General features: G+C 41.4%; 1 protein-coding gene across 1 annotated transcript in view; it reads right to left on the bottom strand.

The window, feature by feature from the left end:
* The window catches only part of LOC109873382 (follistatin-related protein 4-like), a 259,021-nt gene extending 247,825 nt beyond the window's left edge, over positions 1–11,196 (bottom strand). Inside the window, exon 1 of the mRNA XM_031808574.1 lies at positions 10,976–11,196. The gene's annotated coding sequence lies outside the window, so the exon portion shown is untranslated. The remainder of the gene's footprint in view (positions 1–10,975) is intronic.
* Positions 11,197–12,201: the final 1,005 nt, after the last annotated feature.

Below are 12,201 nucleotides of genomic sequence, written 5' to 3'. Positions count from 1 at the left end.
ATCAAATGATCAATGATGAAATAAAAACATGTCATCCCCCACAAATGATGCAGCACCCCCAGTTGGGCCAATTGAGATATTGCGTGACTAACACATTTCTGTTAATTACTATAGTTCCCACCTTGGGCCAATCAGTGTAATTTTGTAAATGCTGGATCTCTATAGTGTCACGGCCCCCCCCTCCTCTGCAGTGAGGGAGCGGATCCTCCTGCAGGCAGAGGAGGGTCGTTAGTGATTGGAGTCACCTGGGCTCAGGGTATTTAAACTGCTGCTTCACTAATCTCTCTCTCTCTCTCTCTCTGCTCCTCCAGGTATGATTCTGTTTTGCTTGTTCCTTTGTATTTTTGCATAGTTTTCACTCAGTCATACACAGATTCATGCATCCCTGAACTTTACATACACCTTACATTATGATATGTTCACACCTCATTCATTTTTCTTTGTTTAAAGTTAATAGTTTTGGTTTACAATAAAGAACCTTTTTGATTGGCTTATACCTGTTGTTCGCGTCCCCTCATTTTTTCCACAGGCTATGTGCCGGCCTGTGACCACAGTAAGATGCATCATTCACCCAACTCTTGACAAGATCGGTCCAGTGCTGACTGATATATTGCTTGTGACTAATGTAGAAATGAACGGACGGAGACAGATCCACAGTCCCCTCCCCGATTTCATTGTGGGGGACAAATATGCGGTACGATAGTTCCTTGAAAAGTAGACTGAAACATCATTTGTTGGATAGGAGTTGCCATTAGAAAGGCACTGAGCCTTGTTCTGGCCGATCCCCTCGAACAACAGCAAGCTCTTTATCGATTGGAGGAGTATTAGACTACGAGTGATTGACACCAATATGTAATGTCTGCCTGTAGCCAAAGCACCAGTTGCATTTTTTCAATATGACAAGATGGAATGTGACTGACCTGCACAGGTAGGAAAGTGTCCAGATGACTGTGAGCTGATTGCCAAGTAGATTAGGTGTGAATGTTCTGAAAGATTATTCTAGATTCATCTGACAACTTTACCATGGACACCTGATGGGCCATCAGCAGAACAATAGATAATATCCCTAAATTGATGTTGGTCATCTGCTATTGTCTGCTTGATCAAAAGCAGCGTTGAGTAAGATTGAACAAAAAAAGAAATATATGGGATGTTTCAAACCGGACTTTTTTTTACAAACTGCCCCTGTAATTCTTTATTTTAGGTTTTTATTCTGGGCGTGAAGATATGTCAACATCATGTCTAGACGATAGGAAACAACAGAGGGAGCACCCCCCTCTCCACATCGACGGGACAGCGTGGAGAAGGTTGAACGTTTCAAGTTACTCTGCGTACACATAACAGACGAACTGAAATGGTCCACCCACACAGACAGTGTGATGAAGGCGCTACAGCGCCTCTTCAACCTCAGTAGGCTGAAAAAATTAGACTTGTCACCTAAAACTCTCACAAATTTTTGCAGATGCACAATTGAGAGCATCCATTCGGGCTGTATCACTGCCTGGTACGGCAACTGCACCACCTACAAGCTCAGGGCTCTCCAGAGGGTGGTGCGGTCTGCAAAATGCATCACCGGGGGCAAACTACCTGCCCTCCAGGACACCTACAGCAACCGATGTCACAGGAAGACCAAAAAGATCATCAAGGACAACAACCACCCGAGCCACTGCCTGTTCACTCCGCTTTCATCCAGAAGGCATGGTTAGTACAGGTGCATCAAAGCTGGGACCGAGAGACTGAAAAACAGCTTCTATCTCAAGGCCATCAGACTGTTAAACAGCCATCACTAACACAGAGAGACTGCTGCCTACATACAGACTTGAAATCATTGGCCACTCAAACAAATGGATCACTAGTCACTTTATTAATGCCACTTTACACAGTTACACTGGCATCTCGTGCTTGGCTTCCAAATATATATATTATGTCCACATAATATTAAAATTGAGGAAGTGAGCTCATAATCATAGCAGGGCCAGCACCATACCACTGTTGGCTTGCTTCTGAAGCTAAGCAGGGTTGCTCCTGGTCAGTCCCTGGATGGGAGACCAGATGCTGCTGGAAGTGGTGTTGGAGGGCCAGTAGGAGGCACGCTTTCCTCTGGTCTAAAAAAAATATCCCTATCCCCCAGGGCAGTGATTGGGGACACTACTCTGTGTAGGGTGCTGTCTTTTGGACGGGATGTTAAACGGGTGTCCTGACTCTCTGAGGTCAATTAAAGATCCCATGGCACTTATCGTAACAGTAGGGGTGTTAACCCTGGTGTCCTGGCTAAATTCCCAATCTGGCCCTCAAACCATCACGGTCACCTAATAATCCCCAGTTTACAATTGGCTCATTCGTCCCCCTCCTCTCCCCTGTAACTATTCCCCAGGTCGTTGCTGTAAATGAGAACGTGTTCTCAGTCAACTTACCTGGTAAAATAACGAATAAAAAATTAAAGGGGTGCTGAGGGCTCTGCACCAACCCCTGAAAAATGCTATGGTCATAATAACTATTTTAATGATCCATGGTAGATGTCCCTCCTAACGAAAAGGCCCCCATCCCAATGATGTGAGCTGCTGAACAGCGCACTTGCACTTGAGATGCATTTATGGATGAGTGAGTGAACTTGCCATTTTCCAAAACTTTTTAATGTAGGCCATTCATATGAAAAATGTGTGCAGGACTATGTTTTATATATTTATTTGGTTCTAAGCATCAATTTATCGAAACATCAGGAGACCCTGAATTTTGCCAAAAATCTAGACTAGAATTGTTAATCTCCCGCCATATAAAAATGACTGACATGGCAGCGCTGATGTGAGTGAATAAATGTTGATTGGAATCATGAGAAAGTTGATACATAAGACTTGATGGTGAGAGCCCACTAATAGATTGACATGCAGTCCCTTTAAAATCATAGCCTGTTTCCATTTCTATACAAGTATTTCTTACCAGTATTGGCCTTTTACTAGATCCGAATATTTTCGCATGAACTGTATAACTGCTCAAATTCTGTAGCCCTTTACACTCGTAGCCGTATACAGGTTGAAAATGGCAGATTTGGGCACTAATAAGCTTCTAAGTTGGAACGTTGTGGCTGTACAATAACATGCTACACATGACATCAGAGCTCTGGCTCTGTGCTTCACAGCGCTGTATGGGTTTTGACTGACAGCCATTCTGAACTTGAGCACAGCACACGACAAGAAGTTGCCCCCATCCCTCCCTCCTTCTAAATGGGTAACTTCTGCTAATTTTTTGTTGACTGGGTGAGGGAAATGTGGTAAATTACGAGGACTCCTGTGTATTTTGAAAGATGAGACATTGAGGATTATAATAAATACTGCTTTGATGTCATACCAGCAAGCCAAACACTGTGAATCCAAATGTGCATAAAACTTATGTAATATACAGTGTCAATGTTTATGATCAGTATGTTTGATATTCAGTTACAAGATGAGATGGCTTTATACCCTGAACAAAAAATATAAATGTTACATGCAACAACTTCAAAGATTTTACTGAGTTAAAGTTCATATAAGGAAATCAGTTAGGCCCTAATCTATGGATTTCACATGACTGGGAATACAGATATGCATCTGTTGAAAACCAGCCATTATCTGGTGTGACCACCATTTACCTCCTGCAGTTAGACACATCTCCTTCACATAGAGTTGATCGGGCTGTTGATTGTGGCCTGTGGAATGTTGTCCCACTCCTCTTCAATGGCTGTGTGTAGTTGCTGGATATTGGCGGGAACTAGAACACGCTGTTGTACAAGTCGATCCAGAGCAACCCAAACATGCTCAATGAGTGACATGTCTGGTGAGTATCCAGGAATTGTGTACAGATCCTTACGACATGGGACTGTGTATTATCCTTCTGAAACAAACATGAGGTGATGGTGGTGGATGAATGACATGACAATGGGCCTTAGGATCTTGTCACGGTATCTCTGTGCATTCAAATTGCCATCAAAAAATTCCATTGTGTTCATTGTCCGTAGCTTATGCCTGCCCATACCATAACCCCACCGCCACCATGGGGCACTCTGTTCACAAAGCTGACATCAGTAAACCTCTCGCCCACAAGATGCCATCTGCCCCGTACAGTTGAAACCGGGATTCATCTGTGAAGAGCACACTTCTCCAGCGTGCCAGGGGCCATCGAAGGTGAGCATTTACCCATTGAAGTCGGTTACGACGCTGAACTGGAGTCAGGTCAAGACCCTGGTGAGGACGACGAGCATGCAGATGAGCTTCCCTGAAATGGTTTCTGACAGTTTGTGCAGAACTTCTTCAGTTGTGCAAAACCAGAAAACCCTCAAAACTTGAGATGTCTGTGGCCTTGAGTTGTGTCACAAAACAGCACATTTTGGAGTGCCCTTTTATTGTCCCCAGCACAAGGTGCATCTGTGTAATGACCATGCTGTTCAATCAGCTTCGGCATTTGGCACACCTGTCAGGTGGATGGATTATCTTGGCAAAGGTGAAATTCTCAATAACAGGGAGTAAACAAATTTGTGCACAAAATTTGAGAGAAATAGGTTTTTTTTGTGCATATGGAACATTTCTGGGATCTTTTATTTCAGCTCATGAAACATGTGACCAACAATTTACATGTTGCATTTATATTTTGGTTCAGTGCTTTGATGTCATAGAAATAAGCCAAACACCCTTAATGCCAAATGTGCATTTCACATTTCCATATCCTAAAACTCATGTAATATACAAGGTCAACGTTTATGATCACAATGTTTGATGTACAGTTACAAGATGACATGGTGTTATACCCAGGGTTGTCCTGAACAGAATGAGCCACAGTGCGTACAGTGCGTTTGTTGTATTGTGAATAAAATTTGCTGCGAACCACGATTCTGAATGCACTTATAACATTATATGCACACCAAAATTACGATCTGCTTCTCTGAATTGCCTTTTGAAAGCCTAACACTATAAAAACTGTATTTTTAATAATTTAGCTAGCCATTTTGGCAATAAAACAAGCTTTCAAATTATACATTTAAAGGCGGGGATGCAGGGCTCGGCTGTGTTCCAAACAAAAGAATTACAGGTGTGGTTGCTCTCCTCCCTCAACAGCTTGAAGCTCAAAAAGCACCTAAATAACCACGCTTCCATCCACAGGTTTTATACGCATAGTCATATACCGTGTAAAAAAAATCACCACATCTGTGATGGAAACAGAAAGTTGCGGCTGACCTTTATAATTGCCAACAGATAATGTGTTAGTTCGATATTGTGGGATCTTTTAGTGTCTGTAAAATTTATTATGCGAGAAATGGCGGTGGAAAGTTAACTTGGAGTCACGCGATGATATGGTGTGTAGTCCTCTCTACTACTACTCCGGAAACCATGCAGTTTATTAGACTACAGATTAAATAAATGATGATGACCACAGGTTGGTGAAACCATGCAGTTTATTAGACTACAAATTAAATAAATGAGGATGACCACAGGGTGGTGAAAGAGCACGGTGATCTTCATGCTCTTTTCCAATAAGTATCGAGGGTCTTATTCTGGTGACATGATGATCGAATATTGACAGCCATTTGACAAATTAAAAAATTCTCGCTCTTATCCATAATAATCTCATCATGTAGGATACCGGTAGAGTTTAACATGCGATGGAAACCGACTTATTCGGTACACGAAAATGTAAGCGATAAAGTACATTTTGAGTGCACTACGTCATCATGCGGCGATTTTTATCGACCACATTTCCATTTGATGAAAACATACCACTGGTGGGAGGGACAATGCACGTATTTTATTTATGCGGATTCTAGACTTTTCGCATGAAAATCTGTCGCCAATTGGATGTAAACCTAACTACAGTTGAATACCCTTCTTTGAGTCATAGGTACATTGAAAATACTTAAACTGTGTACACTTTGGAGAGGTGTGTGGCCACTTGGAGACCCTAGTTAGTCCTCTCAATCAAACCCTTTAAAAACATTTTGTCTTATGTTGCACCAACCACACATATTCAAATCGATACTAAATATATCGAGAATATTTTTATCATCAAATGCGGCGAAAGGTACAGTAAAAGTAAATTGCGCATAAAATCAACTGTGTAATGTTTGGATTCAGTCTTGTGTCAGGTGAATTGTTAATAACATTCTCATAAACACAAACAAGCAATAGGCCACAGCTCGCTTCACAGCTGCTTCCCGCCAAAATACAATGAAACTCGAGGTATTGTAGCCCCCAGCGCTCTGTACGTAGCGTTGGACCCTATCTGGCGCGCTTTGCTTGTTGCTTTTGACGCCACAAGCCAGCTCCGTCTCGATTTTGCCGCCCGCCGCCCTATTTCCATTGAAGTCAATTAGATCTTTGCCTGTGTAAGCACTCCTTAACGCCAGCACTCTGAAACAGAGACAAGAATGGCAGTAAACCGGCAGTAACCAGATGGCCCATATCTTTCCCATAATGCCCCAGACACTAAACCAGTGTATTGAACTTAAAGGGTTCTGTCCGAATACCCATACTTGCGTTCTATATAGTAGGCATTCAGGGCCTGTGAAAAAAATGTAGCAGGCTTTAAATGCCCGGATGTCGTACTCATTTCGGTTTTTAATCTCATAGAATTTGCTGCAAACTATTGAGGAAGATAATCATTTTTCGAGACCCACGTGTATTTGACGTTTATTGGGATGAACTAAGCGATATCCGCTAGCAATCTGCAAAGTCAAAACTGTCTATATCGTAAAAATGTGTATATACAAAATGAGTTTAGGGATTCTGGTTAGCAGTTTAGGGTAAAAATTAGGTTTGAAATCAGATTTTATGACTTTGTGGCTGTGCCAGGTAGTGCAGAGCTGCCTCCAGAACAAGATTCCTGACGAAAAACACTCATGTATGACAACAGCTGATAATCAATTGAGGGTACTAGCTGTTCCAAAATGAACGATTGGAGGGAATCAACGCAATTGCGCATTAAATGACCCATTCTGAGTAGGATGGGTTTATGCTGAGATGTGTTGCTTACTGCCTTCGTGTTTTACTAAACAGTACGTTCTAACTAGTATGTAGTACGATTTGTACACAGTATGCAATTTAAATAAGTAATAGGCAAGCAAGATTGTGGACACTGCCCATGACTGCATGCTGACAGGCCTGTACCAGCAAGGCCTATACCAGCAGCTCTGATGGGTGTATTGTTTCATGTTATTACTCAATATGCTGAGTAATGTTTACAACAATGAAAAATCTAATTTGGTCATCATCATAGTTTAGAATTGTTTGAAGCAAAAATATATTCGCAAATTCTCCAAGTAACTCAATTTTCACATCTAACAGCACACAGATAACCACTAATGACACACTTGCTATCCAACATCATTTGAGAGTCAAGCACTTCTAATCCTAGGAACTAGGATTCTCAGTAGCTAGCGACTAGCCTTTCTGGGAGACCTTACAATTAATTATTGTCTGACAACTTCTCTTGTCCCCGCTCTATCTCTATAGAACAGAGACTCGGAGCTCTAGGGCCCAGAAAATAATAAGACAGAACCTACTCCCTTCCATAGAAGACACCTGCCTACTTCGCTGGGGAAAGAGGGCCTCTCTGCTCTCGTGGCTGACATTGCCTTTCCTTTGACAAGATTCTGTGACCAGGTCTATAGCCTAAGGGTGTTAAAGCTCACATACAGCTTGTCAGCTAGTGAGAGATACACACCGTGACCTGTTAAAGCCAGAGAAGTAGAAAAACCCCACAGGATATTACACGACTTCAAGACGAAAGGAGTACAGCAATAACGTACTACCAGGTGGTCTTGTCTTGCAGATCAAGTAGTTGCACTTGCTGATATTCTGATATGCCAGTGAAATTCAAGTGAAACTGGCATAGGAGAAGTGCAGCTCTCTCTCTCTCTCTCTCTCTCTCTCTCTCTCTCTCTATTACATATGAATTTAAGCAACCGATCACAATCCTCCTACACTGCTCTCATCTGATTCTGTTATTCAGACAGCAAGCCAGCCACACAGCACTATTTGTTCCAATAGTATTGGCCATGCACTGAGCTCAAACCGCTGGCTCTAAATGTAATGCAGTAGAAAAGGTCATTCCAAAAGTTCAACAAAAGTGATCAGAATGTCAAGTGAAGAACCAGCGAGCCATTCACCATACATTGGATCCAGTGCGCTTAGGAAAACGCAATAAACGCAAAGAACATCTAATATTGGTCTCTTATGTTTCAGAGTCTTACTTATTATAGCCATGAAGTAATAATGTTGAAGTCTCATTATGTTGAAGCTTTCAATATATTCTCAATACAATGTCGTACAGTAGCAAAGCCATTCAGTTTTTATTAAATCTGTTGTTAACGTCATTTCATAAGTTAAGTAAACAAGTCGTCTTGTCTGGTCGACTCAGCAAGACATGTTTGATCTGCTAGTGCACACTGTGGGCAGTGAGTCACCCATAATTTCATGTTAATATCATGTTTCTATATCGGTGCGTGAGTCAATAGATTAGTCATGTAAATGTATATACAAACACATTTATTGCACATTAGCAAGGATCAAAGTGATTTGAATTATATTACATGCAACTATGTATGTTTCTGTTGTAGACTTAAAAGCACTATAGCCCAAAAAATAAATATATATGTATTATTTTTGCATTCTTTTTTTGTTTTCAACTGAGAGATATAGTAGCATTGACCTAACTACATTGGATAACGATATTGGTTGCATATTGATTTGATTAGAATGATTTCAATAACAATCAGGTTAAGTAAATCAGTTTCCACTCCAGAAGAATAGCAAATGCCAATAGAAAAATAAATGCTGCTACATTTGCATTCAAAGGTACTCTCACTAATATGTCCCATCTGTCAAACTAAGTGCTCTAGCAACAACATGGTATTACAGGAGCAGTGAACAGAAACAGTGACTGGCAAAACAAATCACAAAAAATAAGCAATTCTTCAAATGTAACACCCACTCTTCATTTAAGCTTCGCATCATGCTACCAACAATGATCAATAACAGAGTAGCTAGTAGCTACTAGTATTTTCTAGTTCTAGTTCTAATCAGCTAGCGACTAGCCTTTCTGGGCGGGAGGGTAGCCTAGTGGTTAGAGTGTTGGACTAGTAACTGGAAGGATGCAAGTTCAATCCCCTGAGCTGACAAGGTACAAATCTGTCGTTCTGCCCCTGAACAGGCAGTTAACCCACTGTTCCTAGGCCGTCATTGAAAATAAGAATGTGTTCTTAACTGACTTGCCTAGTTAAATAAAGGTAAAAATCAAAAATCAAAGGCCCTCCATTCCCTCTGCAGAACTGTACCACAAATATAATGGCACATGTATTCCCCACTGCAGTAAGAGAACACCTTTGAGGGAATCAGATAATTAAATCCGGGGATAATACAGACTCAGAAGAAATCAGAGAGCCTGTCCGGGGAAAATAAAGGACACTTTAATGTATCTCTATGAATGTAATGCCTGGAAAGGAGCTTAACTTCCACTCTAACCATTCGTGTTGGAGGAGAGGAATATAAGTCTGTATGAGTCATTATATCCTATTTTCCATGGAACTGCAACGGTAGTAATCTATGGAACACGGAGCCATAATGTCAGTTAATAAGTTATTGACACGAATAGATTTTCAGCCGCAACAAACAGTCAGCAAGTCAGTCACTTCGTGATGCAGTTTAAGTTGTGCTATAGGCTACGAACACTGGGAATATAGATAGGGGTAAAGAAAATACAGCAGCCTAGGCTGAGCCATAGCGAGCATCTCCTTGCACATTTTCTGAGACACCGTGCAGAAATGACAGGTTACAAGGTTACAGGTCGTCATTCAATCGTATAGGGCTCTAAATTAGTTGTAGGTAGTTGCAGGCAGGCACGTCGTGTTCTGAATGCTGAACTTATTTTTGAAATGAAAGGAGATCCACCCACGATGTATGCGGTGACTGAAAGAAACCCGTAGGAGTGAATGGACTTATGTCAGCACCATGGACAGCTCCATTGTTACCGCTATACAGTGCGCAAAAGTCATTCCTACACACCATAGCCATACACGTTGCTATACACTGTTTTCTCACAGATTTCCAACTTCTCAGCTACAAGCTATAGCCTACAGGCTGACTGTAAAAGTATAGTGGTTTTGGAGAGTGTACAGAATGTATGGCCACACGGATTTGACGCTGCCTCGGTGCGCAAGACCCGTGCGTTTCTCCTGTTCAGGAATTTCATGATGCACGTTTCATGATTCACCTCCAATTGAACACAAATACAGTAGGGCTGCCGACTGTTTCAGGAGAGTCCATCGTGCACTGCCAATGAGTCACACTACGGACCTAGGATGCAGAAATGTGGCTGCGTGTCCCATTGATATTATTTTAGTACAATGCTGACCACATCCAGGGCATCCAAACAGAATTCAGAGACAGAGAAAAACGGGGCCAGTATAACCTTTCCCGGCCGGAACATGTTTCTGTGAAACTGTGGGAAAATAAATCAAATCTGTGTTGATAGCCTAAGTTAAAACATAAACCGTTAAGAAAGCCGCAGTTGTAGAAGCCTATCTGACAGACTATAATAATATTGGTAACGTATGCTAGTCAACCTAAAACGAACGTGTTATTAACTATAAAAGCTGCTGTGTCCGAGGAGAATAGTCTACCCCAACATTTATAATGGTATGGTATTATAGTACCATTAATGTCATTGATATCCCACCCATGTGTTGAGAATTACATTTAAATGGGTTAAAACCTATTTTTGTGACAGGGAATGTTGGAGTAGCCTATACTGCATAATTAATACACATTTTCTCAATTATTCAGAAAACTGATTAAAAAATCCTGTCGCATTTGTCTTCTTCATTCATTAGTTGTCTTATCCAATCACACGCATATATTACCAAACGCCCAGATAACACGCAACATATAAGCATCCCTAAATTATCAAACAAGTATTGTCAATTTCTCTCATTCAAACACAATTGCCTTCTTACCTGTCGTATTCCACTTGCGATGAAAAATAAATATGCCAGCAAATATGCCACGACAGATGTACGATTCAGTGTATGGTGCGCAACGACTTTCTTAGTTCCAGCCTCAGCCCGGTTGCAGATTAGTCTCGTGTGTGACGGGCTTTATTTAATTAGGCTCGCGAATAAGCATGCGTTGGATGTTCCCACTTCTAGCAGCGGTGCTCCATTCTCCAGCTCTGAGTGCCTCTCACTACCGGCTTGCCCTATTTCAACGGCTTTAGTCTACACTTCTTTTGACGTCACCCGCTGCATACAAATATCTGCAGACTCCGCGCCACGAGCGACACTTGTGTCCACGTTTATGTGGCATGTTTGACCTGTGAACCCCAACTGGGCAGGTAGCCACAGAAAATGAAAAACTGTTTTATAATACTCGTTAAGGGGCTTGCTCATACATTATTATGCCAAGTCTTACAATGCATTATAATACCAACATAAGGTCGGCCTACTCCTCCTCTCAGTGTTAAAGTTACCAATGTGTTCACTTAGTTAATATCATCATTCTACTTACATGAACTTGCTTTTATTTGTTAAACTTGGCAAACAGGACTGTCATTAGATTGGTAGACATGCACTGTCATTGATATGACAGGCTTTTTTCTCTACCCTGTTATAGCAGTGCCAAATCTGTCAGCACAGACCCTTATTAAATTACTGCATCAATGGCTAATCAACATCATGCTATTACTTTTCAAAAGCTATTAGATGCCAGGGACAGATGCTTTGCCATATCAGAACACATTTCAGAAATGATACATTGTAGTCCAGACAATCTGTCAGGATACAATTAATTATGAACATTAATTTTACAGCAGTCTACCTAATGTCCATCAGTAACGTCAGGTGTTTCCATGGTTAAATGGTTAAGCCCCTCTTAACATCATGGAGTTGGTGGCTCCTATCTGCTAACCCAGGGTCACATTTCTCTATCCTCCCAATGGTTAAGGAACAATTCCATGGTAATGGATTATGCTGAGACTCTCTCTCTCTCTCTCTCTCTCTCTCTCTCACCCACCCACCCGCCCACCCTCGTCTGTCTCTCTCCTTATGTTGGCCTTCTCTCCTTATCCAGCATGCCACACTCTATGGAATCAAAAGGCTTCCACTGCTAATAAAATTATTTATTTTCTTGATAAATATTTCAGAGCTGTATGCAATTTTGATGGATGCCCCATTATGGTATCTTG

Source organism: Oncorhynchus kisutch, linkage group LG28, assembly GCF_002021735.2.
Source record: "Oncorhynchus kisutch isolate 150728-3 linkage group LG28, Okis_V2, whole genome shotgun sequence".
Taxonomy (NCBI): Eukaryota; Metazoa; Chordata; class Actinopteri; order Salmoniformes; family Salmonidae; genus Oncorhynchus; species Oncorhynchus kisutch.
The sequence above is the reverse complement of the archived record's forward strand: the minus strand, read 5'-3'. Positions and strand labels throughout refer to the sequence as shown.